Source organism: Manis pentadactyla, chromosome 6 (assembly GCF_030020395.1).
Source record: "Manis pentadactyla isolate mManPen7 chromosome 6, mManPen7.hap1, whole genome shotgun sequence".
In the NCBI taxonomy this organism is placed as follows: Eukaryota; Metazoa; Chordata; class Mammalia; order Pholidota; family Manidae; genus Manis; species Manis pentadactyla.
In genome coordinates this window covers 39,584,864-39,603,840 of record NC_080024.1, presented here as the reverse complement: position 1 = coordinate 39,603,840, position 18,977 = coordinate 39,584,864, and the positions used below count along the sequence as shown (strand labels likewise).

At 32.2% G+C, this 18,977-nt stretch overlaps 1 pseudogene; it reads left to right on the top strand.

Annotated features, from left to right (window-relative positions):
• Window positions 1–8,444: 8,444 nt before the first annotated feature.
• The window catches only part of LOC118933583 (3-ketoacyl-CoA thiolase, mitochondrial-like), a 69,268-nt pseudogene continuing 58,735 nt past the window's right edge, over window positions 8,445–18,977 (top strand).

The window sequence follows — 18,977 nt, the reverse complement described above, 5'->3', positions numbered from 1 at the left end:
ATGGAATGGAAGAAGAATGTTTGATTACAAAGAAAATACAATGGGGCGATTTCTCTTTTATATCCTTTAAGTTGTTGAAGCATCATTAACTTCATAAAAATCATTGTTGAGCAACTTCTTTGGTTCAATTTGCTAATGGTGCAAGTTCATAAAAATCATTGTTGAGTAGCTTTAATTCAATTTGCAAATGGCACAGGAAAATCCTGTAGCTTGAGTAAAAAAGATTAGAAAAGTGTTTTTCTCCTTTGAAGATCTCTGAATGGATGGTTACTGTGATTCATCTTCTAAATGGTTTCACATATTTAAACAAAAACATGGGACTGGGGCAAATTGCCATGATTAGGAATCTTGTTTGTAATGAAATTGGGTGACACTGAGCAACGTCCCTTTGCTGGGAAGGAGTGTGACAGATAAATGTAGAGAAGGACCTATCAAGCCAAAGATAATGCTTGCGGCTATAATTCATCACCTATATTGTCTATGTTTTAATAAAATCAATATGTTATACCATTCCCACTAGTTTTGTTTTCATGTGATTTGGAAATGTTTGTGATTTTTCGTTTCCAACCATCAGCCAATAGCTTGGCTCAATGAAAGGTGACTACAATTCTCATGATTAGGTCTAGTTCAAAGGCTTGCCAAAGATTTGAAAAACATAAGAATATATATAATGAAAAATACATATTGAAAAATTTACATTGAAAAATTTCTAGAAATCATCAGGCTTCAATGATGAGTTAATATAGGGCTCTGGAAAATACTTTCACAATCACATTCGCAATTCTTCATAGCAGTCTTCAGCATGCTAAAAACTTAGACAACAGCTATTGTGAATTCCAGAAAATACTTATTTTTTTATGTCTGACAGCAGAGGAGTGTGTTACAATGGTGCATGTAAGTCTATTTAAAGTGAAGTTAAAATACCTGGAGGAAATACCTGATTAGATTGATGTAGATTGACCAGTGGAGGTTATTATTTGACAACATAGAAATACTTCAGTTAATATGAGTATGTCTTGCACTACTGGTACCACAAATCCTATGAGCTAGTTCTTTGGGGAAATAAATTAAAAAATAAAATAAATAAAACAATTAATGAGCAGAAGATTTTCAATACTACAGATACAACTGAAAACATCCAATTCAATGGAGAGAAATTGACAACATGAAAGGGTAACTAAGGAAAGAATCAACTTCAAATTACATGCAGTTTTCTTTTTTAAATTTAAAAAGTGCTTGACCATATAATGTCCTTGATGAACAGACAAGTGTACATTTCCTTTTTTGCACCTGAAATTTTATTATTATTTTATATGAAATTCAAAATTTTAAATGTCCATCGTAACAAAAGCCTATCTTCCTATTCTTCCTTTCTCATTCTCTCTCTCTCTCTTCCTATTTTTTTTTTTTTTGATCTGCCAAAAAGTAGAACAAAAAGGTAAATCTGGGAAAGGAAGAAAATTATTTTTTTCTGGAGTCCAGATTCTTATGAAACAATAAGTGAGAATATATTTTTCAGCAGGATTCATTTTGTAAGAACACTATTTCATGGTCATAGACAAAAAACAATAACAAATAGCAAATGAAAGGCTTTGGAGGATGGAATATAAAATTTTCCTACCATTTCTGTAGTAAATTTTAGCATTTCTAATGTGTAAGGTCCCTGTTTGCTAAAACTTCACAAGATAAAGCCAAATCATGATTTAAAAATGAAAAAAACATGAAATGACTTCAGTAATAATTACTAAAGTTTGTTTTATGGAATTGAATCCAGAGAAGTATTACAGATGTTTAGGAGAATATGTTAGGTAATTATCACATAACAACTTTACAACTTATGCATTGTTAATTATAGTCAAATCATTCCAAACATTATTGAACAAAGACTAATAATATAGCAGAATCCTTGATTGGTGAAAATATATTTAGAATTCTTCTAGTTTGCTCCTTACAGGAATATTCAAGATATTTAAATCATATCTACCAATACTGAAAAGCTCCTGAAATTCATCTTGTATTAATTTAAAAATATATACTTATATATAATCTAATGAAGATAATACACATGAGCTGTGCATTACTTTTGACTAATATTGCAAACAATTAGTATGTCATTTGTTGTAAATGGATATGTGAATTGATATGATTATATATGCAAAGAAGTTTACAGATCTGATATTCTTCCTTTTAACATTTTCTTGCTTTTTAAAAATCATGCCTAGAGCAATGTGATGATATATACTTTTTCCCTGAGTTTTTGAGTAAAACCATCAGTCAGTCATTTGAAAGAGATTTTCAGCGTTACTGTCAATGGTATCCCTACTCACTTAAGTTGTAGATAAGCATGTATTCCCTCAAATATATATTTTCTAAGAGATGTGTTATGAATAGATGTGACACTCATAAAGAATTACTATCTTGGTAAGAAACAGCAGGCTACCTGGGTGGAGAAATGAGCTGCCTGGAAGGGACATTTGGCACAGAGATTCCCTGCAACCAACTGCCACAAAGTTGTCTGCAAAGGGTTAATGTGAGGACTCAGGACTTTTACCCTCTGTCCTCTGCCCCAACTCTCACTGGGAAGTAATGGTTACAGAGTAAAATCTAAGTGAAGCCCTCAAAAATTAGTCCCTCAGCATCTGCCTCCAAAGATCTTTCATCTCTTAAGGACATTCTGCAGAACACAGAGGAAACCAGACTCTGGCAGAAGGTAAGGAAATGACAGCCACGGTAGGGAAAATATTTTAGGAAAACAAATAAAAAGGTACTCAATAAAAGAAAATAAAAGAAATGAAGAATCATAAACAAAAGACATGAAAGCAAAACACATTGAACCTAGAATATACAAAGAACTGAGTGAAGGATGAGGGAATAAACACATGGAAGTATAGTGAAAAGTGTGAATTAGAAATAAGATAGGTGACAGTATGTGAAATATAATGAAAATTGTGCACTAGAAATAAGAATGGGTGACAATTATTCATTTACTTTGCATTATTTTGGCAAACCCCACTGCTTTTAAATTATTCTCAGGTAGATATGGATTCAGGAAATATTTACAGTGTAGCACACCATTGTTTTTATCCTGACAAATTTAAAGTTTTTAAATTTATTTCCTTTAATTTTGAGAATAATAATCACTGGCACTTATTGATAACTTACTATAGAATATATGCTGTCGATATGCTTCATATACAATAGCTAAATACTAATGCATGTAGTCATCATTACAACCATCCCATGAAGTGGACATTACTATTATCTGTATCCTACAGATTAGAAAACTAAGGTCTTGATAGGTTAAAAGTTTGTCAAATATCATACAACTTGTAAATGTCTATACCAGTTTTCCTTGACAAACCTGAGTTTAATGACAGGCTGACTTTAAATAAATGGTAATTAGGACACATCTATAATTTTCTTGTCACCATATCATTTTTAAATAGTTAACCAGTTATTCAACAAGTTTAAAATTATTATATTTCCAAATACATATTTTACATTTGTAAAGATTACATGGCTAAAATCAGAGAAAGATATGTGGTATTTTTTACTAAGAAGCATATACAAAGCCTGAAGATTAAGTAATGTTAAATATTAACATGACCTGAGTTGGAATAAATTGATTTTATATGGGCATTTCAGATATTTTCTTATGAAAGTTCATTGTTAATAATAATTCCCATTGGCAAAAAAGAAGATCCTTTTAAAACATTTATAAATAATTCTAAATTAAATTTCATCATATCTGCAAAGGATGGATTTTATTTCTTTAAATTTTCACCAGTTCTGACCAGATTCTAAAGATGAAAGAAAGGATTTTTTTGGTAACTATTATCTGAAAAAATTCATCATCATAGTAAGATCTTCCAAAAAATTTCTCAGTCTATGTGGTGTGTTTAAAATGTTTTGTTTTCTTTAACAAGGAGAAATTTTGAGCTACTGCAATGTGGTGTCAGTTATAAAAACCATCTTTTTATTTTGTAACTCTTCATTTTGATATAAATTTAAACTTATAGGAAATTTTGCAAGCATAATATGAAGAATCCCATCTACTCTTTATCCAGTTAAGTATTGTTTAAATTTTACCTCATTTGCTTTAATATTTTACATACACATATATGTATATATAATGTATACATCTTATTGATACATATATTGTACATGTGTAAAAATATTTTTTCTGAACTTTTTGAGAGAAAGTTGAAAATATTATATTCCTCTATATTTAAAATTTGCAGTGTATATTTACTATGTAAAAGGACATACTTCTACCTAACCACATAATTATCAAAATCAGACAATTTAACAATGATACAGCACTATCTAATCTAAAGTCTGTATGTAAGTTTCATAAAGTTTCCAAGCTCATTATCCAAAACCAGAATCACACTTTTCATTGAGTTGTCATAACTCTTTTGTCTCTTTAAATGAGAAGCAATCTCTCAGCCTTTCTTTGTATTTCTTAAAAATGTCTTTTTTGAAGAGAACAGATCAGTTATTTTATGGAACAGATTTGGGTTATCATATTTCTTCATGGTTAGAATTAGGTCATATACTTTTGGCAAGAATATCACAATGGCCACTGTGTCCCCAATGAATCTTTTCAGAAGGGGCTTGATGTAGGTTTGTCCCAATATGGATGATATTAGTTCAGATCATTTAGATGGTCTAAGTATCCCCTAGATTATTGACATTAAATTTACTGGTAAAAAATCTTGTTTAAATGTTAAAGTTACTGTGTTATTGTTTTCCTTTCTTTTTCAATAGTAAGTATTTTGTTGGGATATAATTTGAAACTATGACTATATCCGGTTCCTATTCAAAATTTACTCTCTAGTTTCAGCATTTAGTTTTTCTTTTCTTTTTTAGTCAATCAAGCCATCAATCCTCCTTTATTAGGTGGAATTGTGTCCTAAGAAAGAACTTTTTTCTTCCCTGTTTATTTATATTATATAAAAAATGAATTCTCATTTTATTTAGTAAGTTGTAATCCCTTATTATCATTATTTATTTTAATGGTCAGATTGTCCTTGATCTGGCCTGTGCCTGCTCCTTTAATTGGCTTCAGTGTCCACTTCACATCTCCCCATGATTCTTTAAGCCTCCCCAACTTGCTGGTACAACAAAATACACCAGGCTCATCTTGTACTTTCCCTGCCTCAGCCCTGGTTATGTTTAATTGTGAATGGTTTTTAGAAAACAAGGTCTGAAAAAAAGTCATCATTCCCAGGAGAAATTAGAGATAGGTTCCAACCTCTACAGCTTCTGATTACAACATTTTTGTCAACCAATTAATTATACACAACCTTGCTTAATGTGGTTTTTGAACAAAGACACCTTATTTACTTTATATTTCTTACAAATAATTAATTTTATTCAGTGTTCATTTAATAAAACACTAGCCAAGAAGGGTTTAACATTTTACCAACCCTGGTAATGTGACCATAACTTTCTTTGGCTTTGAGCCTCACAACAGTGCCATCTACTGCACTGGTTTTATTTGTGTCACCTCAGGAATCCACAGACTTCTCTGCTTTTCTATTTTTTCCATGGCTCCATCACACACTGTTACCTTAGCACTTTGCAGACTGGCTTCACATACAGATCAACAAACTTCTTTTCCCTTTTCTGAATGTCCCGTATTGTCGATTTATTAACATTAAATCCACACCAATAGCAACCCAGATCTGAACAAAGCTTATCTAACACCTGTATTTTCTCCATAAGGCACATCACCACCTCCACGTGCTTATGCACACTAGACAGCACTTCAGCACGACATGTGGGGGCCGTGTTAAGCAGCAAAATCACCAACATAAAGCACACAAAAAGTATGAAAAACATGGCACTAAACACACCACAAAAAGGGCACTTACATACAGTATAAAAGCTGAAACAAGGAGGCAGTGTCCTCTTGTGCATTTCAGAGTGCAACATATGCTTCAGGCAACTCCATTTTCTCACTACTTGGCATGGGTCTTCAATGACTGTGAAAGCACTGTGACTACTGATATTGCGAATATATTTTAGCAAGTAGGCAAATTGACAAATGGGTAATCTATGAATAATAATGATCAATTGCATATTATAAATATAAAACATGATATAAGTGTATATGAAATACACAAAATATAGACACATAAATATCTGATGCATAAATATATAATAATTATATATTATAGAAAATGTGTAATATATTTGGAGAGATGTATAAACACAGATATTTCTTTCTAAATGTGTTTCTCTTTCTGAATTTCCATATACGTATTTAGGTAGATAGTAGATAGACATAAATGTAGATATAGACATAGATGTTGATATCAATACTGATATCCATATAAATGTCATATTGATACTGTCAAGTGCAATCCAACTGGAGGATACATGCCAGGCTTTGTTCTTTCTGTTTGCAACTCTCTCTAAATATATGAAATATGGCTCCCACTATCTTCACTATATTCATTAATTAGCTGAAGTCTAAAATACACAGAAAACAATTTCGATATTGCCAACTTATAACCCTGGAACAAGCAAACCTACTTACTAGTGTTTATGTTCATCTGCAATTCTTTATTACATACATTTATATAAATTCACAAGTACAAACTTGGATATTTAAAATAAATATTCCAAATATGTGGAAAAAAGTAGACATTTTCTAATTCTTAAAAGTTTAGATTACCACTGTTTCCTATAATAAACTACCTAATAGTCTTCTACATCTAAACACTTCTGAAATAAAAATATTAATGTAAAGCTAAATTTGAACAGTAATTCCTAAAAGAGACTTAAAATCTTTTAAAATTGGTGTTGAAATGATAAAATGGGATAATTAAGCTAGTTAATATAAGTGTTAGCACTCAGATTTTAAAAGGTCAACCATTACAATGAGAGAGAAAAAAATCTTGAAACTAATAAAATCCTTATCTTTACAAGCAAAGTTTATGTTTATTTATTTATTTTTTTTTAAAAAGAATATTTGTTTCCTTCTCAAATAAAATGTAATATTTAACCATTAAGGAAAGTTAAAAAAAACTGTTCCTCTGTACCCATCTGTTCTATTCATGTATCCATTGATCTATATGACAAGAATTGGGAAAAATCAATCCAAAAATCCAAGCTCCAATCTGATACTGAATTTTCAGAAGGAGCCAAACATGCAGGAACCCAGGGAAAGAATATTTCTGGTCAAGGAAAAAAATGTGTGTGAATACCTATTGTAAGAAAGTTTGGTGTGTTTCGGAAACCCAAAGAAAGCACATTATGCTCACCAGCATGGCTACTGTTTTATAGTGTCTGAGACACTGTTGTAGGTGATATACGCTCCTCTGACTGCCAAGAACACAGTCAGGCCTTTGCTTGCTTTCAAGATTTCTCAAGCCAGGATTCAGACCCAATGCCACAGTCTGTCTAACTCCAGGAAGTAAATTTTTTTATTCAGGCCTTAGATAAAACATAAACATAACTTTCTTCCCATTGTATTTCAGTCAAGTGAACAACATTCTCCCCTGAATGACCCAACAAGAATCCCTGGATGTCATCCTGATGTTCTTCTCCCCTTTATCCTTCTTCATATTTTTAGTTCAGCCTCTTCGAAACATTCACTGACACCACTGATAATCAAATTCACACCAGCATACTTCCTCCCCCGGATGAAAATAAGAGCTTCCTAATTGTTCTGTTTCTGCCAGTTTTATCCTCATCTAATTCTGTCCTCATCTTTCTTCTATTTGCTCCTGGAATGATTTTCTAAAAAATTCAAATGTATTAGTATAAAATGTCCCTCTATAACACAGGCTTCAGCTTAATTTTCCATACTCATTATCCATCTTCCCCCTCATCACAGACGTCACTCCCACAACCACCCCTTTGTGCTGAATCATCTACACATAGTCCCGTGAGACCAATGCCCTGTATTTGTAAAATAAAACAAAGTTAACTTGTGGCAAAATCCAGTATGTGACATGACAAACAGAGTTTGAATTGGGCATATATGAATTTATATCAAAGCCCTGTCTTCCGGTAGCTCTGTGACTTGGGCCTTGGTTTTTCTCATGTGTGAATAGGGGTAGTCTCCAGTGTTGTTGTGATAATTACATTTACATAAAATATTCAGTCAATCTTGTATTTTTCTTTAAAAAAGCAAAAAGGCAAAAAAAAAACAGGCACAGTTGGAGCCTGCAGGCGCGCTATGTGATTTCAGGTGTGCGGGAAAGTAAGGGAGGTCCCGATGGAGGGGCGGGGCAGAACGGGCTGGGACGTGCAGAAAACACGACGAGCAGCACAGAACAGGTGCGCTCAAGCCGCAGCCCGGACCACGCTTTCCAGGAGCCGGATCTCGCGGGATCGCGGGATTTTTACGGGCGTTCTCAGGGAGTTCCGGGGGAAGAAACGTAGCGGCGGTGCTCCGGGGCTCTAGGCCTGGCCTCCTTCGCTGGTGCATGAGAAGTCTGACGCGCCCAAGCAGTCCCTGTGCGCCTAAACTTGTTGGCCTCTGTGCCCCATCAAGTCAGTTCGCTGCGGGGCCTTCCCCAGAGGCCGGGCGAGGCGTGGGCAGCACGCTCTGGGCCAAACGCCTGTGCGCGGCAGAGACGCGCTCTCCAGCCTCGTGCTCTCCGGTAAGACTAGAAATTACTCTTTGAAACCCAGGTCCATATCACCAACTAGCAGGTGCTTTAATACATATTTCTAAAAAGCTCTTTTTACATGAAACTCAGTTGTGTGTCTATGCACTGGCAACGAATAATCCAAGAGAACAATTTAACTTACAAAAATATCCAAAAGAATAAAAATCTTAGGAATAAATTCAACCAAGTAGGTGAAAGATTTGTGCACTGAAAACTGCAAAGCATTTCTGAAAGAAATTGAAGACCTAAACAAATGGAAAGACCTCCCATATTCATGAATTGGAAGGTTTAAAGTTAAGATGACAGTACTCCCCAAAGAGATCTATAGATTAAGTGTAATATCTATCAAAATTCCAGGAACAAAGATACAGTAACTGAAACAGTTCAGTGCTGGCATAAAAGGGAGGCATACAGCCTAATGTGATAGAATTGAAAATCCAGAAATTAACTTGATCTCATTCTATATACAAAAATGAACAAAAAATAGATCGATGACCTAAATACAAGAGCTAAAGCTATAAAGGTGTTGGGAGAAACAAAGAGGTTAACTATTCATGACTTCAGATTTGACAGTGGATTCTTAGATTTAATACTAAAAGCATGACCAACGAAAGAACAACTAGATAAATGGGACTTCATTCAAATTAATATTTGTGCATCATTGAACATTATCAAGAATGTGAAGAGACAACCTAAATAATTGGTAAAAATATCTGCAAATTATATTTGATAACAATTTAATATTTAATATCCAGAAAATGTAAAGAACACTTACATCCCAACAACAAAAAGACAACCCAATTTAAAAATGAAGGTCTTAAATAAACATTTCTTACAAAAAATATGTATTTACATATAATATCATCAATAAATATTACATATACCTCTGATGAAATACAAGGTCATACTTCTCATTAGCATTTATAAGATTTTGAAGGCAGGAGTTCTTTGCCCTTATGATGTTATCTCCCAAGGCTTCTAAAAAATTAATTGAAAGCAAGAAATACATGGAAGTCTCTGCTTCAGAGTCCCTCAGAATGATTCTTAGCCCCCAAATCCTGCACAAGGTACAATTTTTGCATCAGTAGTAGTGACACTGCCAGTTCTGAGAATATAGATACATGGTGAAAAGTTACAATAAAGTAGTAGGTTTCTGCTTTTTTTACTAGTTTTAAAAACCAACATGATTTCTAAGTCATGAAATAGTACAAATTAGTTTCATAAATGAAAATGAATTTGAATATATGATTATATAGTTTTGTAAAAATCAACATTATCAAATAAAAATATCATTATTGATGATAATATACACACTAAGAGAATCTTGTTTATCTTTTGCCAAGCAAGGAATGTATATGAATTTTTACAAGACCCTATAATTACTCAGGGTGAATGAATGAAAATACCGGTATGTGCTCAAAAATGTCAACACTCTTAATGCTTAAATCTTTAAATTCTACAAAATTGCTAGTGCCTCAGCTCTGACATTAAAAAAAATCACTTTATGAGAATTTAGAAAGTCTGCTTTTTACACTACCTATAATTTTGTATTTACTTGTTAAAATTTTCAGATTCCCTGAGGAACAATTCCAGTACTGGAGACTTCAGATAAGGTCAAGAAGATGTTAGAGAATTAAAAAAAATAAATTGAAGGGTTTCCTAAGCCTTCAAATGTTCCTCATGAAAAATAATACATTAAGCTTATAATTCTGACTCTAGAACCACTGATTTTGGTGTCATGCCAGAATTCATTTTCTTCCCTCAGAATGTATGTCAAAATGCAATATATATTCAGACCCAGGTAACTATAAGGTATAACTGAAAGTAAAGCCAATTAAGGGTTAAGAGAAATACTGGCATTTCAGATTTTGTTCTTTCAAAAACATATTCTTAAGAAACATGTTCTAGAATGTTTTGAACTATATATAAGTATGGAATAAAGAGCTCGTTGTAGCAGATTGTGTGTTAGGAAGGGTTTTTTGTTATGTTTTTGTTTTTTACTCCTTTTATACCACCAATTCTACTGTTTCTCCATTTGGCACTATCTTAATCTGTTCCATTCCACATACCCAAAGCAGGTGTTTTATTTTCAAGGTGTGGCATTCTTACTGTTACACTATATAAATCCTTTCCTCTTTATAAATACAAAACTATCCTTAAAGAGGCATCAGTGTCAAAACAATTTCTAGTTTTTCTGCTTAAAGTCTATACTCTGTCTCACAATACCCTTCACTGTTTGTAATGGGTACCAACCTTTCAAAGTGACAAAGTATTAAACTGATAGAGTGATCTATGTTAACCTAGAAAGCCAGAAAAGATGTAGGTAGTCCACCTACCCTTGCATTGAGCAATAGGTACTTAGAATATTTACAAGATTTTTTGCTTTTTTTCTAATAGTTAAGTTGTGGGCGGGATACATTAACAGAATCAGCAAAGTTTCTGGGCTTGTCCTAAGGTACCCATTTCCACAAATTTAGCTTTATTGCTACAATTTAGGGTTAGCTTGATCTCAGACTCCCATATATACTTAACGAGAAACCTGATTTCAATTTCAGTTTTAAATTGAGGCATAACTGTCAAGTTGACTTCAGTACAAATTTTGTTTGATTAATGATTTTTTTCTTCTTTGTAGTACATATTTAGAACATGTTGAAAAGCAAAGATCACCCATTATCCCCTTCAGGGAGAATCAACTGTTAATATTTTGCTATGTTTGACCCACCTATTTATGCTTTTACTGAAATATTTTAGGTAAGTTTCAATTATAAAATATATCAGACATAAATAATTCAGTTGGCATCTGTACAAAATAAGGTCATTTTCCTAACATGACCTCTATGTTATCAGCCTAACAAAATAAATAATTCCCTAATTATCTAAAGTCTGGTCCTAGTCATATGTTTTTACCCAGTTCACCAAATATCCTTTATTCTGATTTCATTTAATCAGTATTCTTCAAGAAACATGCATTATAATTCATTGGTATATCTTTTTTTAAGTCACTTCAATCTAAAAGACAAATCCATATAAACAAATACACATGATCGGCCACACTAAACACACACACACACACACACACACACACACACACACACACAATTTCCTCCATGGCACTGACTTGTTGAAGAGCTCCTAGAATGTCCCACCTTCTGCATTTGTTGAATGTTTTTATATGGATTACTCATTCATCATATGAATTACTGTAACTGGAAAGATAGATCTAAGAAATTAAATAGATTCAGGTTAATTACTTTTTGTAAACATTTCAGAAGTGGTCCTATGAACTTCACATGAAGGGACATCAAGAGGTATGTAGTATCTAGTTTAGTAAGAATAAGATTTATCACTGAGGTAAGGTAATGAAATTGGCTCTATCCATTATAAACAATCTATAGAGTGATACTTTGGTATAACAAATGCATGGTGTTTCTATTATCTTTCAGCTAAAATGGTTTAGGATCAATAATGATCATTGAATCAGTGGGCATTACAAAATGGCAATTTTCTAATTCTATCATTCATTGTAAATTTAATTGTCATTCTTCTGTTAAAATGATTTTCTCTGATCAACTTGAACTATGCATTTTCTATTGTAAAACAGGGTTTAAGTCCTTCCTTTTAATTTTTAATTTTGTCAGTAAGTAGTAGATGTTATGCTCACTTAAAATTGTGGCAAACAAGCTTGCTTTGTTTTAGCTATTTTGAATTATTACAGACTAATAGATTTCTTCATGTGAAATGTGTTTCCATCAGTAAGTCTTTCTTCTATTTGCTACTTAAGTTAACTCACCTTTTGTCTGTGGACCCAACGTTAAACTGGATTCTTTATCCTTTCAACAAAACTCCATTAATTTCCTAATTTTCTGGTACAACAATGTTTCAGACTCACTTTATAACCTCCTACTCTGATCCTGGAATCAGACATTCTTCCAAGTACCTTTAAGATTGAATGATGATTAGCGGCCAGATTCTTAGAATTAGAAGTATATATCGCTACTAAAGCATCACTGTTTCTCTGGTACCTTAAGAGAAATAGTTTTAAAAAATATATTTATTTATTTATTTATTTATTTATATGTATTTATATTTTTATTTGATACTGATATTTCATATTCAAAATCACTATAATGAATTTTTTACATAGTTTTTCTCTTTGCTAAGAATACTTGTTCTCCACAATGATTTACTTGTTTTATATTAAATATAAATTTTAAGTTCCCTTGTAAACATCTTTACAAGCAAAGGCTACTGACTCTTTAGGGATCCACAGTAAACAATCCTCATAGAATTTATTAGCTTTAGTATGTTAATTTTTTATTAAGCATCCTTAAAACAAGAACTGTAACTGTTCAGATTACTGAGAAAACCAGTTTTTATATGTTCGTTTCTTGTGAGTCTTCTTTATAAAATTGGACAGTGTGGTTTGCATTAATTCCCTTACCATCCTTTTTCTACTTTATTTGAAATGTGAATCATTAGGAGAGAAGATTTTCACATGTCACTGTAAATTCCCTGGCATTCAGTCTTGGGAAAGGCTAATAGTGCATTTACTTAGAATGAATTATGATGGGAGAAGCAGTTGTTAACTTTGTCCCTTTTGAATGTCAGGCAGGCTTTAAGTGGAAGTCCCACTGGGTTCTTAATGACAAGAGATCTTATCTTGTTTCTTCTCACTAACACCACTGAAGACATGGAAATTTTGAGCTGATAAACCTAGAAGAAAATTATAAAATCATATCTCTTTCCTCATAAAAGCAGAAAAAGCTTAATGAGAAAAGGAATTCTACCAGTCTTTTAAACTTTGGTGTCAGACAGCTCTTCTGTTTCTTGTTACTTGGGGTAAATCTCTTAAGTTCTTTCAAGATCTCATGTTCCTTCTCTATAAAATTGGCATAGAAATTCTAGTCTAATTCATATGACTGTTTTAAGGTATTAATGAGATTGAAGCAAACTATTTTGGGACAATGACTAGAACAGTCATTGCAGCAAACACATATGTTCAATACCTGTCTATTGAGAAGAAATTAGGAGGAAAGGAAGAAGATAGAGATGAAATAGACAGTTTTCCCATTCTCAGAGGCTTAAATACACTAGAAGATTCAACAGTCAAACTACAAATTATAAAAGCATTAGGTTTGGAAAGTGTGAGGGAAGTGTCCATTAGAGGACACAGTCTATGTGATCCCTGCAATATCTATGCTAAAACCTAGGTTCAAAATTAAAACTGCAGGGTATTTAATAATATGGGGATGTGAGAAAGTTCAGTCTAATGTATCAGTCCCTGAGGTAACGTTACCTTTCATTGTTTCCTACTGTTCTAAGTTCTTCGTACAATGCTGTTCCAGTCTTAGATAATGGTGGAAGCAATGTGGCTTTCATCAGGGAGAGAAAGCTATCAAATACAAGAGAAGACAAAGTGAAATAGCCTAAGTGATCTTATCCTAAGGTAAATACAAGAATCAATGTAAGAACTACATTTAATGAAATTTAATTACTAAGTATTTTTTATTTCTTATTAAGATCTACATTTTTTTCCTGCATTACTTTAAATGGTGATGAGAAATAACATATATGAGGAACTTTAGAACTGAAACTGAAATTATGTTTCTGTGTCTCATGTTCATTGAACTTTATATATTTACCTTTTTGCCTATGTTTTCATTTGAGATTAGTACTGTTTCCTGATATTTGTAATCAAATGCCATTTGTAAAAATTAGAAACAAATTATTTTTATTATTTATATTTAAGGAATAGGCAGCTGTTTTCTATGTGGGAAAAACATATTAAATACATGTATTCTAATGTACTTTAAAATAACTTTCCTCTGTAATTTCTGTTTCTTGCTCTTATGATCAGGGAGCCTTCTAATATCAAAATCTCTAACATTCTTAAGCTGTCAACTGTGCCTCTTCAAATGAAGTGCTTTAGCAGTAGCATTCCAAATGGTTTATATCTGATTTTCTTTCTTAAAATTACTTAATACATAGCCATTTGTTTAAGTACACCATTTCTATCCACTTACAGTTTAAAAAATAATGATTTTAATCATTTAAAGCTGTGTTAGAAAGATTATAGTAATTATCATTATTGCAGACATCATTATTATGCCTCAGATTGCTCAGTGTCACTTAGTAATCAATAATTCTTAATAGAATAATTAAAATTAAAATGATATAAACTGAATATTTGTAGATGACTGAAGTTTTCTCTGTTTTCCGCTAAATGGCTACTATAGTAAACAACCTATTTAAATATATTTAATGAAGTTAAAAATAGATACTCACAAGTGTTTTTATATTACAGCATGATAATATAAAATATTAAAAATATTTTGTATCAATTATATATACTTATGAATTAACAAAATCCAATTTTTGAGGATTTTAGTTTGTCAATACTGAATTTTTAAATAAAGGAATTTTAAGAGTATAAGTTATAAAAGAAAATAACTACTGTGATTCATTATTTGAAATTATCTTGGGATTTTTTTGTTAATTTTTTATAAATTTGACATTTAGTTGGAGTGTTTCTTCCATTAATTTTTATATAATCAATAAAACTGGATTGAATTCTACATTGATAATTATTTTTGATTGTTGCATCTGCTGTTAGAAATTATTTACCTTTTCTTATCTTCTTTTGAAATAATCCAATGTTTTTATTCTATTTTTCTTCTTTATTAGCTTTTGATTTATATACCTTGTGTGTAATTTTATAGAATGTCCTTTCTTTATCGTTTTGGAACTTTAACTGGTATTAGGAGTGGTCAGACCCTCAAAATGGAATTTTAAGATTCAGTTGTTCACATATTTGAGGAGTGCATAGGTAATGTGTAAAGGGAGATGGGGCACTGGTAATCTGTGGCACAAAGTGGCATCATGATTGGTGATTACAAAGGTTGGACTTAGGAGGCTGGTTTTGCAGACCCTTGAGAATATGCAGAAGTGAAAGGTCAACTTGAAGAATTTAAAATCACTACTCAACACATGGATATAAAATCAGCAAGCCTCTATGCCAGCATAATGGAGTACGTTCTCTTCTAGAATTGCAGGGAAGATATTAGAATCAAGGCCAAGGTCTTATTGTAGAGATCCAGAAGCAGCATACTAAACAGTCTGTATTACTTTCTGCTCGACTTCTTACACCAAGTTAAGGGAAGATATGGGGAAAGAATAGAACCTTGAGACATGGGGTAAGAGTATTTGAACAAACAAAAAAGGTAGAAAGGTGAACCTATAAATCCTCTTGTAGCTAACTGTCTGGGTGAATCATCTTCCCTTCCCACTGAAGGACTCAGTCTTCCTTTGTATAAAAGCCTTTCAGTGATTACAGTTTGCCTTCCAAGGAGATGCCTTTATCCTCTGGATCACCCCTCCCCATGCTCAACCTCCCATTCCTCTGGAGTCTAAGCCTAGAAACACATGGATCTCAAAAGAGCCATGCTCTTCATGGAGGAGGAGTCAGCTGAGACAGGGAAAGAGTGGCTAATTTGTATCACTAGGAATCTGGGAACATAAAAATGTGTGAAAAAGCTGTAGTCCAATGGAGGATGAAAAATCAACTTGATTAGGTGTAATTTTATTAATGAATGTCCCATATCCAAAATTCAGCATGTTGGTTTGATCATAATTGAGTGATTAACTTGTGTTGGTGAATTGAAGCCTTGACTCACAATTATATGCAGTTGATGATGTCACAATGTCTGAATTTCTTTGAAATGTTGAAGGAATCCAAAGACTAGGGAATTGGGAATGTTATGTTCAATATCATCAGATACTCGCCAACCATACTGTTCACAAAGTTCATTAAAATGCATTTTGAGAAGAGAGAGCATCAGAATCCTTGCACAGCTCTTTCGTAGGCTAGAGATGGCTAAGGGAGAGGCTGCAATAGAATTGTTTTTCCTATTCCAATAGAAAAAAATGGAGTTCCTATTTGTGGGCTCCAGAGCAAAATGAAAATGTTCAAAATGCAGGAAAAATGTGCCTTTAATAGTAGAAAATATAAAGCATTTAATTTTCTTTCACGGTCTCACTTGACATGTCATAGATTTTATTTGCTACTTAATGCCATTCTAGGTTTAAAAAATAAAATGAGTAATTAGCAAATGGATGGATTTTAATGTTCATCTTTATAGTGTGCAGTGACAATTTTAAATGCAAATATAAGAGCATTGAACTCACACTCGGAATTATAGAAAGTACACAATTTTTCATAGCTTGTACTTGAATAGTACAAGCTATTTTTGGTCCCAGCTTTGTTGAGGTATAACTGTGTTTAAGGTTATACCCCCGAATCCCTGGCAATCAACATTTTACTCCTCGTCTTTATAAGTTTGGTTTCTTTAGATTCTTCACTTTGTCCCTCAGCCATTAAGGGTAGTAAGTTTCCTTGTTTTTGTTGCCCCCTGGTCACACGTTAGAAATATTATTTTCATTAAATTATCATTAATTATTTTGAGTGTGGCATGTATTTCATGCCAAAATCCCAACTCATTTTCAATATTATTGAATTCAAAGATAAATATGTGATGCAGAACTATTTAATAGGATCATTATTAATTAATCATTTGATTGTCTAAAGAGTAATGTGGCCACTGTAATTATTAATAGTATGTTTTCAAAATGATTAGGTGATAAATTATAGTTGCTCAAGGCAGTTTTTATATGCAACAAATTTTAGTTGCCATTTTTTTGTTTTTCATTATCCACATTAAAGAGTTTACTTTTCATACTACCTATTAATTTATCATTACTTTATTTGAAAAAGGAAAATGAAATAAAAGTTCTTGCAGGATCCTACGACTCACTGCTTTTCTCTGACTTCAGATGAATTAGCTCTTACAATTCTCTGCTCATGAATGGTGTCCAGTGTTAATTGGGTAAAGCTTAATGACAAACACACCCTGAAAAGTAATATAGAGAGGAAACAAGAGGTCATTATTATTTAGCAGGCTTTAAAAGAATGTGTTCCAAAAAAATCAAATTCATATCCATTTGGTTTAGAACAATATTGAACTGCAATATTTTTAAATAATAATAAAAATAAAATAAATGCATGTAAATGAATTTTTAATAACACAAAATATGATTGCAAAAAAAATAACATCTGCAGGATATAAAAAATGACCAAGTAAAACAAAACAAACTAAACAATACATCATTACCCATATTTTCCCTCCCACACATATTCTCAAGCATATTTTTAGAATCAATCCAAGTTTGAAATGTGTGTTTACATTTAATTAATCTATGTTATCCTCTCGGAAGATATGTACTTAAATAATCCTCATGTAAATATGCATGCTATATCACTATATTCCACAGACTGATTATATTCTTTATGATTTTTCTTATCTTTAATTATATTCAGTGAGTATTAACTGAGTGCCCAGTGTATGATTCATTTCTCAGAACATTTGGAAAATGAATAGTTTTTATTATTTTGATCAAGTTAAAATAAAATACACACACACACACACACACACACACACACACACACACACACACACACACACACACACACACACACACACACACACACACACAGATACCAGACTAGGATTTTATACAAGTTCATTTGATTTCACATCTTGTAACTATACAGTCAAAAAATATACCTGTTGGTGACTTGAAATGGATAGTGTGCCAATTTTCTCTTACATTAGTGAGATGAATAAGAATGGTGAAAACCTTTTGCCTTTATCAGCTCAATTTTTTCCTGCCACAAAGGGAATACCTTATCTAATGCAAAATTCACTATTTATTTACATCTGACTTACCTGTAGTAGTTTCTTATACTTTACTCTCAATGACCCTGTGTTTAGGGACTTATCAGTAAAGGGTATTAATTTAGTAATCAGATTTCATAATTTAATAGATAGATATGTCAGTTACAGCCTACCATCCTGACAACTTAAATTTGCTAATTTATGCAAAGAATATGTATGTGATATAACGCCCTATATATTAAGATATGCTCATTACTTAGGTATTCAGAAATGTTACAATAACAGTGCATTTTAATTTAGTAGTTAATATTATTCTAAAAAATGTTAAGATCAGTTGTTTTTCTTTAATTGCTGGAAAACTTAAAACTTTCATGTCCAACATTAAATGACATTTAATCTTCCACAATGTATACTATCAGTTTCTTAGCTTTTGATACATGGTAGGAAATCACTAAGCTTAAAAGTCCATGTACCTAATTAACATTCTCTAACCACTGATCCTCAATTTCACATTTCTGAAATACTTAAATAAATTTTTTACAGTTCTTTAGGGAATTTGTGGTTACTTTTAGGAGGTATAGATTTATCCTGAGTATGTAGAGAGCTGGCAAGCTTT